The sequence below is a fragment of the Mirounga leonina genome, unplaced genomic scaffold (assembly GCF_011800145.1).
Source record: "Mirounga leonina isolate KUSES-001 unplaced genomic scaffold, KU_Mleo_1.0 Mir_153, whole genome shotgun sequence".
In the NCBI taxonomy this organism is placed as follows: Eukaryota; Metazoa; Chordata; class Mammalia; order Carnivora; family Phocidae; genus Mirounga; species Mirounga leonina.
The window spans coordinates 14,155,828-14,166,641 of NW_023270387.1; positions in this window are offsets into that span (position 1 = coordinate 14,155,828).

Below are 10,814 nucleotides of genomic sequence, written 5' to 3' on the forward strand. Positions count from 1 at the left end.
TGTTGCCCCCCTTCCATACTGCTGGAAACTGCCTCCCCCTGTCCTGCCCACCTGGGGATCCTAGAAGTCAGACAGAGCAAGAGCCCCCTTGGACACACCTCTCTGCCCACAGCCTCAGCATTTCTTGGCACAGCAAAGGGTCTCCATTCCTGTAAAAGCCCTCAGAGTCCACAGGCACCCGGAAGGACGTCAGCAGCCCCAGCTCCGCCACCCCTCGGGCTCCTGGGGTCCCAAGGAGAAAGACACAGTCCACTGAACAGGCCAGCCTTCCAGCCAAGGTCTCAGAAGGCATTGCCAAGCCAAGAAGGAACTTTCCTACTCTGCGGAATGGAAGCAGACTCTCTGGTGAGAACCCAGATCACCAAGGGCTGGAGTGGAGGGAAGAAGGGGTCTGAGCCAGCCCTTTCCTCCACCCATCCCCAAGCCCACCTGAGCAAGAAACTAATTGTAATGTAAAATGCATTGTCCTACCATTGGCATAACTACTATTACTCACTGTCATGACCATTAGCTCTATGGCCGCCGCTATTAAACAGATGCGTGAAGCCTTCAACCCCGGGCAAGCTGGGCTGCGTGCTACGGGCTGAGCTAGGACTGTTGCATCATATTCTTGTTTTTGCATTTTTTATTAACATATAATGTATTATTTGTTTCAGGGGTACAGGTCTGTGATTCATCAGTCTTGCACAATTCACAGCACTCACCATAGCACATACCCTCCCCAATGTCCGTCACCCAGCCACCCCTTCCCTCCCACCCCCCTCCACTCCAGCAACCCTCAGTTTGTTTCCTGAGATTAAGAGTCTCTTATGGTTTGTCTCCCTCTCTGGTTTTGTCTTGTTTCACTTTTCCCTCCCTTCCCCTATGATCCTCTGTCTTGTTTCTCAAATTCCACATACCAGTGAGATCATATGATAATTGTCTTTCTCTGATTGACTTATTCCGCTTAGCATAATACCCTCTAGTTCCATCCACATCGTTACAAATGGCAAGATTTCAATTTTTGAGGGCTGCATAATATTCCATTGTATATATATACCACATCTTCTTTATCCATTCATCTATTGATGGACATCTAGGCTCTTTCCATAGTTTGGCTATTGTGGACATTGCTCTACTGCATCATTCTTGAGCCTGGGTATGAAAAGGTCTCGGGGAGACCACTGATTCTCAAACAAGGGAAACGGAGACCCAAAGACAACACCTATGACTGGGGAGGGAGAGGATTTAGGTACTCAAGGCTGACAGTAAACCATGGCTCCCCCAGTGGCTGGAAAGAGATACTGTACCTCTGAGTCCTTACTTCTACCTAGAGAGCCCGATCTGGTTGCTTTCATTCTTTAACAAAAAAAAAAAAAGAAAAGAAAAGAAACCAGACATATACACCAATGGAACAGAATAGAGAACCCAGATATGGACCCTCAACTCTATGGTCAAATAATCTTTGACAAAGCAGGAAAAAACATGCAGTGAAAAAAAGACAGTCTCTTCAATAAATGGTGCTGGGAAAATTGGACAGCCACATGCAGAAGAATGAAACTCGACCATTCTCTAACACCATTCACAAAGATAAACTCAAAGTGGATGAAAGACTTCAATGTGAGACAGGAATCCATCAAAATCCTAGAGGAGAACATAGGCAGTAACCTCTTTGACATCACCCACAGCAACTTCTTTCAAGATATATCTCCAAAAGCTAGTGAAACAAAAGCAAAAATGAACTTTTGGGACTTCATCAAGATAAAAAGCTTCTGCACGGCAAAGGAAACAGACAACAAAGAGGCAACCCACAGAATGGGAAAAGATATTTGCAAATGACACTACAGATAAAGGGCTGGTATCCAAGATCTATAAAGAACTTCTCAAACTCAACACCCAAAAAACAAATAATCAAGTCAAAAAGTGGGCAGAAGATATGAAAAGTCACTTCTCTGAAGAAGACATACAAATGGCTAACAGACACATGAAAAAATGTTCATCATCATTAGCCATCAGGGAAATTCAAATCAAAACCACACTGAGATACCACCTTACACAAGTTAGAATGGCAAAAATGGACAGGGCAAGAAACAACAAATGTTGGAGAGGTTATGGAGAAAGGGGAACCCTCTTACACTGTTGGTGGGAATGCGAGTTGGTACAGCCACTTTGGAAAACAGTGTGGAGGTTCCTCAAAAATGTAAAAATAGAGCTACCCTATGACCCAGCAATTGCACTACTGGGTATTTACCCCAAAGACACAGATGTAGTGAAAAGAAGGGCCATATGCACCCCAATGTTCATAGCAGCAATGTCCGCAATAGCCAAACTGTGGAAAGGGCCGAGATGCCTTTAACAGACAAACTGATAAAGAAGATGTGGTCCATATATACAATGGAATACTACTCAGCCATCAGAAAGGATGAATACCCAACTTTTGCATCAACATGGATGGACTGGAGGAGATTATGCTAAGTGAAATAAGTTAAGCAGAGAAAGTCAATTATCATATGGTTTCACTTATTTGTGGAACATAAGGAATAGCATGGAGGACATTAGGAGAAGGAAGGGAAAAATGGGGGGGGAATTGGAGGGAGAAATGAACCATGAGAGACTAGGGACACTGAGAAACAAACAGGGTTTTGGGGGGGGGGGCGGTGGTTAGCCCGGTGATGGGTATTAAGGAGGGCACGTACTGCATAAAGCACTGGGTGTTATATGAAAACAATGGATTGTGGATCACCACATCAAAAACCAATGACGTACTGTATGGTGACTAACATAACATAATAAAGTTAAAAAAAAAAAAAGACATTTATCACCTGCAAAGTCTGAGGTGGTCCCTAAATGGGGTTCTGGGGACATAAGCATAAGTCCTGCACTCAAACGGTCAGAGAATTAAGCCCCATGGACTTCTCTGGCCACTGTATGGGGGCCCGGGTATTCTGAGGACCCTCCTGGTCAGATGTTAGATAAATATACTTGACAATGCTTTACTAGGTTCTCAGGAAATAACAGAAGTCCTCAAAGGCCAAATAAAAACATGAATAAACAAATAAACAAAACAAAACTATGAGAATTGTGAGCTGAAATGAAGAAAGAGATCTGAAAGCAACAAACTAAAAACTTGGGTTGTCAAGACCTTTAGGAAAGTTGAGATCAGAACTAAACCCAGAACCAGTGCTCACCATCAAAGACCGGCCAAGATTTTTAAAAAAGAAAACCCCAGGAGTGGGAATCATCAAAAATAGCAAATTTAGAACCTCAAGGACCTTAGATGTTAGAATTATCAGATTATAAGAAAAACTGATACTGCAGAATATTTCTATGTGCCAGATGCTATTCTAAGTGCTTTGCTGTGTACTGGGTCATTTATGACTCACACAAACCTACGAGATCAGTGCCATTCATATCCCATCCCCATTTTATGGGTAAGAAAACTAAGGCTCAATGAGGCTAAGTATCTTGCCTGAGGTTACATATGGGTAAGGTGAATATAAGCATTGTGACTCCAGTGTTCATGCTATGAACTATCACACTATAGGACCGCCAATAATTTATGAATCTCTAAATAAATTTAAAATGGGTGTTTTTTCCACATTTTAAGATATTTTAAAAATACTTTTAATTTAAAACCCACATAAAATTTACTATCAACCATTTATAAGTATACGGTTCAATGGTATTAAGTACATTCACACTATTGTGCAACCATCACCACCATCCATCTCCAAAGCTGTTTTTCCCTTCCAGAATTCTGTACCCATTAAACATTAACTCCTCATTTCTTCCTCTCTTGAAAAACTGGAAGCCACCTGTCTACCTTCTGTCTCTATGAAGCCTCTGACTATTCTACGTACCTCATGTACGTGGAATTATATAGTATTTGCCTTTTTTGTGCCTGGCTTATTTTACCTAGCATAGGGTCTTCAAGGTTATCCATGGTTGTAGCCTGGGTCAGACTTTCCTTCCTTTTTAAGGCTGAATAATATTCCATTATTTATACCACATTTTGTTTATCCATTCGTCCATCAATGGACATCTGGGTCCCTCCTACCTTTTGGCTATGGTGAATAATGCTGCTGTGAGCATGGGTGTACAAATAGCTCTTAAAGACCCTGCTTTCGATTCTTTGGGGTGTATACCTAGGAGTAGAATTGCTGGATCATATGGTATCTGTTTTTAATTTTTTATTGTTTTCCATAAGGAATGCACCATTTTACATTCCCACCAACAGTGCACAAGGGTTCCAATTTCTCCGTATTCTCACCAATGCTTATTTTCTGTTTAAAAAAATAAGTATTTTAAGGATACCTGGGTGGCTCAGTCATTAGGCATCTCCCTTCGGCTCAGGTCATGATCCCAGGGTCCTGGGATCGAGCCCCGCATCGGGCTCCCTGCTCGGCGGGAAGCCTGCTTCTCCCTCTCCCACTCCGCCTGCTTGTGTTCCCTCTCTCGCTGTGTCTCTCTCTGTCAAATAAATAAATAAAATCTTTAAAAAAAAAAAAAAAGAAATATGAAGGAAAACCAACATCTAAAGAGATAACAGCTGAGAATGTCTGGAACTCATTAAAGGCATGAACCCTCACATAGAGTATTTGCCACTATGGTGTATACATGCATACAACCAAGGCGGAAACATTCAAATAAATCCTCACCTAGGCACATGATCGTGAATCTTCAGAACACCAAAAATGAACAGAAACTCTTTAAAGCAGCCAGAGAAACAACCCAGACTGCCTACAACACCGTAAAAATACTACAGCGAGGGACGCCTGGGTGCCTCAGTCAACTGAGCATCCAACTCTTGGTTTCGGCTGCAGTCGTGGTCTGGGGGTCATGGGATTGAGCCCGGCGCCAGGCTCCGCACTGAGCGTGGAGCCTGCTTGGGATTCTCTCTCTCCCCTCCCTCTGCCCCTCCACTCGTGCTCTTGTGTGCTCTCTCTCTCTCTCTCTCAAAACAAAAACAAATAAATAAAAACTTCCACAGCAGTAAAGGAACCAGAAGACTATCTTCGTGTGCCGAGACAATAGAGAATTGTGAATTCTACAAAACTACTTTTTAAGAATTAAGGCATTTTCAGGGCGCCTGGGTGGCTCAGTTGGTTAGGCGTCTGCCTTCGGCTCAGGTCATGATCCTGGAGTCCCGGGATCGAGTCCCGCATCGGGCTCCCTGCTCGGCAAGGAGTCTGCTTCTCCCTCTGACCCTCCCCCCTCTCATGCTCTCTCTCTCATTCTTTCTCAAATAAATAAATAAAATCTTTAAAAAAAAAAAAAAGAATTAAGGCATTTTCAGGAAAACAACAATAGAGTTTACTACCAACAGGTCTTCTCTAAAGGAAAATCTCAAGTATGTACTGTACTTTTAATTTTTATTTAAATTCCAGTTAGTTGATACACAATGTATTATTAGTTACAGGTGTACAATATAGTGATTCAGCAATTCCATATATCACCCAGTGCTCAGCATAAGTGCCCTCCTTAATCCCCCTCACCTATTTCCGCCATCGCTCCACTCACCTCCCCTCTAATAACCATCAGGTTGTCCTCCCTAGTTAAGAGTCTGTTGTTTCTTTTGCCTCTCTCTTTCCCTCCTTTGTTCGTTTGTTTCTTAAATTCCTCATATAAGTGAATCATATGGTATTTGTCTTTCTCTGACTAACTTATTTCACTGAGCATAATACTCTCTAGCTCCATCCATGTCATGGCAAATGGCAGGATTTCGTTTTTTCATGGCTGAGTAATATTCCATTACACACACACACCTTCTTTATCTATGGACACTTGGGCTGTTTCCATAAGTTGGCTATTGTAGATAATGCTGCTATAAACCTCAGGGTACATGTATCCCTTCAAATAAGTATTTTTGTATCCTTTGGGTAAATTCAAGTATATACTATAGAAAGAAAAACAATCCTCACAGGAAGAATGGAGATGCAAGAAGACATAGTGAAACAACTGGTAAAAGTGTACATAAATCTAAACGAACTTTGTCTACGTAAAATAACATCTATTTTGTGGGTTTTTTAAAACCTACCTAAAATACAGGATAACAATACCATGTGAGTCAGGAGGGGATAGTTGGAGTTAAAATATCCTAAAGTTCTGAAATTATTCAAGAAATTTAAATATTGAAGAAAGTTACATTACAGAAAGTGTATGTACTATATTTTAAATGGTCAGAAGAGTAACCACCAGAAGAATGAAAATAAAGTGTTTAGCTTCCAAGATAATAAGAACAAGAAATACATTAAGGAAAAGCAACCAAAAAATAACAATCTCGGAGAGAGGAAGAAGAGACTGAAAAGGAGAGAAAGCACAGAAAAAAATGGAACAAAATGTACAAAGTAAGATGGTAAAAATAAGTTATCAATAATCACAATAAATGTTAAACTCACCAACTAATATATGGAGTAGGATAAAAATGTAAAATCAAGCTTTGTGTTATTTATAAGAGACCCACCCAAAACATTAGGTTATGGAACCATTAAAAATAAAAAAGATTGAAAAAGATCTAGAACACAAGCACTTTACCAAATTTAAGCTGGAAAAGCTATTTAACATTTTTTTGTAAACAGGGATTTAGGACAAAAAGACAAAACTGACTTTAGGATAAAAGTCACTAGATAGTCATAAAAGGATCAGTTCACCAGGAAGATAAAGTAAGTTAAAACCTGTAAACAAAAAGAAAAAAAAGAAAGGAAAAAACCCTCAATCCCTTTGTCACCACTGGACGTGGCTGCCATACCAAGTCCTTACTCTGAAATAGCATTCCAAGGCAGGCGGTGGGGGGGCGGTGGGGAACAAGAGTCATTCTGCTTCACCACAGAAATCTACCTCCAGGTTACAAGGTGGCTCGAGGTGGGGAGGGGAAGCTCTTCTTCACCCAGAAAAAAATGTAGCTAATCAAGATCAGTGAATGACAGAAAATTTGCAACCTCTAATGAAATAATGGATTCAGGCAAGAATCATCAATGGAGGTGAAAAGCATTAAGTGAAAGATTTATGGAGAACTGGATAGTTGCTTAATGCCCAAGTATCACCCCACAGATTTCTTGCTAATCTCAAGAGGAAAATCTAACTTTATTTTTTTTAAGATTTTATTTATTTATTTGAGAGAGAGAATGAGAGAGAGAGAGCATGAGAGGGGGGAGGGTCAGAGGGAGAAGCAGACTCCCTGCTGAGCAGGGAGCCCGACGTGGGACTCGATCCCAGGACTCCAGGATCATGACCTGAGCCGAAGGCAGTCGCTTAACCAACGGAGCCACCCAGGCGCCCTTATTTATTTATTTGAGAGAGAGAGAGAATGAGAGAGAGCACATGAGAGGGGGGAGGGTCAGAGGGAGAAGCAGGCTCCCTGCCGAGCGGGGAGCCCGATGCGGGACTCGATCCCGGGACTCCAGGGTCATGACCTGAGCCGAAGGCAGTCGCTTAACCAACTGAGCCACCCAGGCGCCCCATGGAAAATCTAACTTTAAAATCAAGGATCAGGTTGACATCACCCTGGCCACTAACAGTGGAATAATGAGATACTATGCACCTCCTGAGGTGAATATGAAGTATACCTCGCACTGCATCACCTCAAGGCCCCTTTACAAAAATGCTTAATCTACACCTTTACAGCTAATTTCCAGCTAATAGGAAATATGTAAGTTAGAAGAACGAGTTAAATGACACCACTTGGAAGCGAACCGATAAATCCGGAAGGTGCAACATTCAACGACACAGGTGACCCAATCTCCTCCATAAGTCAATGTCATGAAAGGCGTAACAACCAAATACGAGCTCTCCGATTGAGTCTTGAATTGAACAAATTAGCAGCAAAAGACATTTGGGCAAAGGGGCAACTGGGGAAATGTGAATAGGATCTGGGGGTTAAATGAGAGTAAGGAATCATTCATTATGTGTGACAATATTATAGTTTATAAAAATATCCTTAATTTTAGGCATGTATGCAGAAATATTGGGGATAAAATGACATGAAGTTGTAACTTACTTCAGGAAAAACACAACAGTTAAGCAGATATGACAAAATGTCACCAAGTGTGAAATCAAATGATGTTTACTATTCTACTTTTCTGTATATTTGAAATGGTTCTCAGTAAATAGGTTTTTCTTACTTGTATGAACAGAATATAAAATAGCCCTAAAAGAACTAACAGAACCACAAAGAGAAATTGATAAAACCACCATCACAGAGGAAGACTGCAGCATACTTCTCTCAATTATTGATTTAGGTCAAGCAGGTAAAATATTAGTAGAGAAGATTAAATAATATGAAACAGGCGTAGAATCTTGCACTCAACACTTAGAAAATAAATATCCTTCTCAAGCACATTTGTAAAAAAGTCAACTACGTACTAGGCCATAAAGTCTCAACACATCTCAAAAGTAGTATGGGCAACCACCAGACCCAGTTCTGTGCTCCCATCAATCTCCAACCCAGCCTTGCCTACATCCCCCATCCTCCTACCTCTAAGCCCAGCTTCCTGCCTTGCATGGACCCAGCTCTGGCCCCTTTCATTTCCGTAGTTCCAAAGCCCTGGTAACTGCCATCATTTCTAACACCACACCAGTCCCATCCCCCACCTGGGGCCAGGGCCCCGCTCTGGCTTGGGTGGTCTTCATTGAGCCCACCAGGGTGGGAGCCACAGTAGCTCCAGCAGCCAGAGCCAGCAGGCTGCCCCCACAGAGCTCTGGCTTCCCCAGGGCTGCCTGGAAAGGCTGCGTAACATAACATGGAAATTATTACCTATAGGACAAACACTGAATAATGGAAGACAGGAGACAGGACGGAGCCGGCAGATAAATTACTCATCCTTCTTCCCAGGATGGAACTATTCAGAGAAGCCCTAGTTCCCCCAGGGACAGTCCTGTGATTCAGCTGATGGAGCTGTGGTCAGCTCAGGAACACCTCACCTTGTGCTGGCTTTCTCTCTCTCCTTGCCTCACAGCCCTTTCTCCTGACTCCTGCTTCCCTGTGATGGAACCCCATGACAAGGCGTTAAGTTGTACCTTTAATTTAGACAAGTTTTCTAAGAAACCTAGGCTAAGATTCAGCTCTCTGACTGTAATGCTATTGAAGTCAAAATAGCAAACAATAGTTTTTAAAATATAAAATAGGGGCACCTGGGTGGCTCAGTCGGTTAAGTGTCTGACTTCAGCTCAGGTATTGATCTCAGGGTCCTCGGATCGTGCCCCATGTCGGGCTCCCTGCTCAGGGGGGGCGTCCGCCTGTCCCTCTGCCTCTGCCCCTTCCCCCACCCCCATGCTCACTCACACACGACGTGCGCACACTCAGCAAGCACTCAGTGTATGGTAGTGACTAAGCGTATTAGTATTCACAAATATCCATAAGTGGTTGTCCACTTGTTTTACAAAATGCACGGGGTTTAAATTCTAGCTCTGGGAAAATTAAATAAATAAATAAATAAATTCTAGCTCTGTTACCTAAGAGTTACATCTCTGGGGAGTTGTTTCAGGTGGGTTGTTTTGTTTTGTTTTTTAACTTCTCAGTGCTTTGCTTTTTCCATGGGTAAAATGGGGACAATTATACTTGCCTTCCAGGAATAGAATAAGACTTTGATATGTTGCAGGAAGGTGACTTGGGACCCTAGGAATTCAAGCTGTGTTTGCCTGCGTCATTATTATACAGGGTTGGGGGCTCTCCTGCCTGTTCCCAGAGGCCTCCACGCTTCCTGGTTCCGGCCAAAGACGAGGGAGAACAATGGGCAAGACAAAGCCCGGCTTTTCTAACCCTCCTGCAGGCAGTGCCAGGGTGAGAACCAGGTTCAGGCCAGGGACCCACACCTGCCTGTAGTTTGAGACGTACTTGGGGAACATGCACACAAATCACCTGGGAAACTTGCTACAGAGCAAATTCTGCTTCAGGAGATGGAAGGTGGGACTTGAAACCCTTTCTAACAAGCTGACTGGTGCTGCTCACGCTGCTGGTCTACAGACCACACTTCAAGAAGCCAGGGCCCAGGACTCCTGCCCTTCCCATGGCCTACCTGAAAGCCATCTATAGATGCTCTGCCTTGTCAAGGGCTCAGACAACTGACCTCAAAGTCCACTCTGGCCCCAAGGGGCTGCCCTCCCTCTGGGCAGGACTGGCACATCCTTAGAGACCCCCGGCCTCTGCAGATGCCATCCCTTCAAGGAAAGGGGACGGGGGTAGGATCTAGATTTCCCCAGAGAATAGACACAGCCCTTGTTCCCATGAAATTTAAAAATTTACATCCTAGAGAAGATTACGTGATAAACAAGTAAACAGATATATGTCTGCTAGAGATAAATGCTTTAAAATAAAGCAGGATAAGAAAAAGTATCTGCACTGGTGGGAGATGGTATTGTAAATATGATAGCCAGGGATATCTTCTCTGAAGAGATGACATTTTAGCAGAGACGTGATTAGAATAAAAGAATGACTCCTGTGAGTATCCAGAGGAAGAGCATGTGCAAAGGTCCCGAGACAAAAGAAGGCTGATGTTTGAGGCTCAGCAAGGAAAACAATGAGGCTATGAGTCAGCAGAAAAAAGATATCAAAGGGGCAACGGGGTTGGGGGGAGGGGGTTGCCTGGGTGGCTCAGTCGGTTAAGCATCTGCCTTCAACTCAAGTCACGGTCCTGGGATCCAGCCCATCAGGCTCCCTCTCCCTCTGCCTCCCCACCCCCGCTAGCAGTCTCTCTCTCTCTCTCTTTCAAATAAATAAACAAAATCTTAAAAAAAAAAAAAAAGAGGCAACAAGGGCAGAACAATAGAGCCTTCCGGGCAAGTATGAGGAATGAATAAGGTAAACTGGAAGGCTCTGAGCAAAGAGTACTAATTGTAAA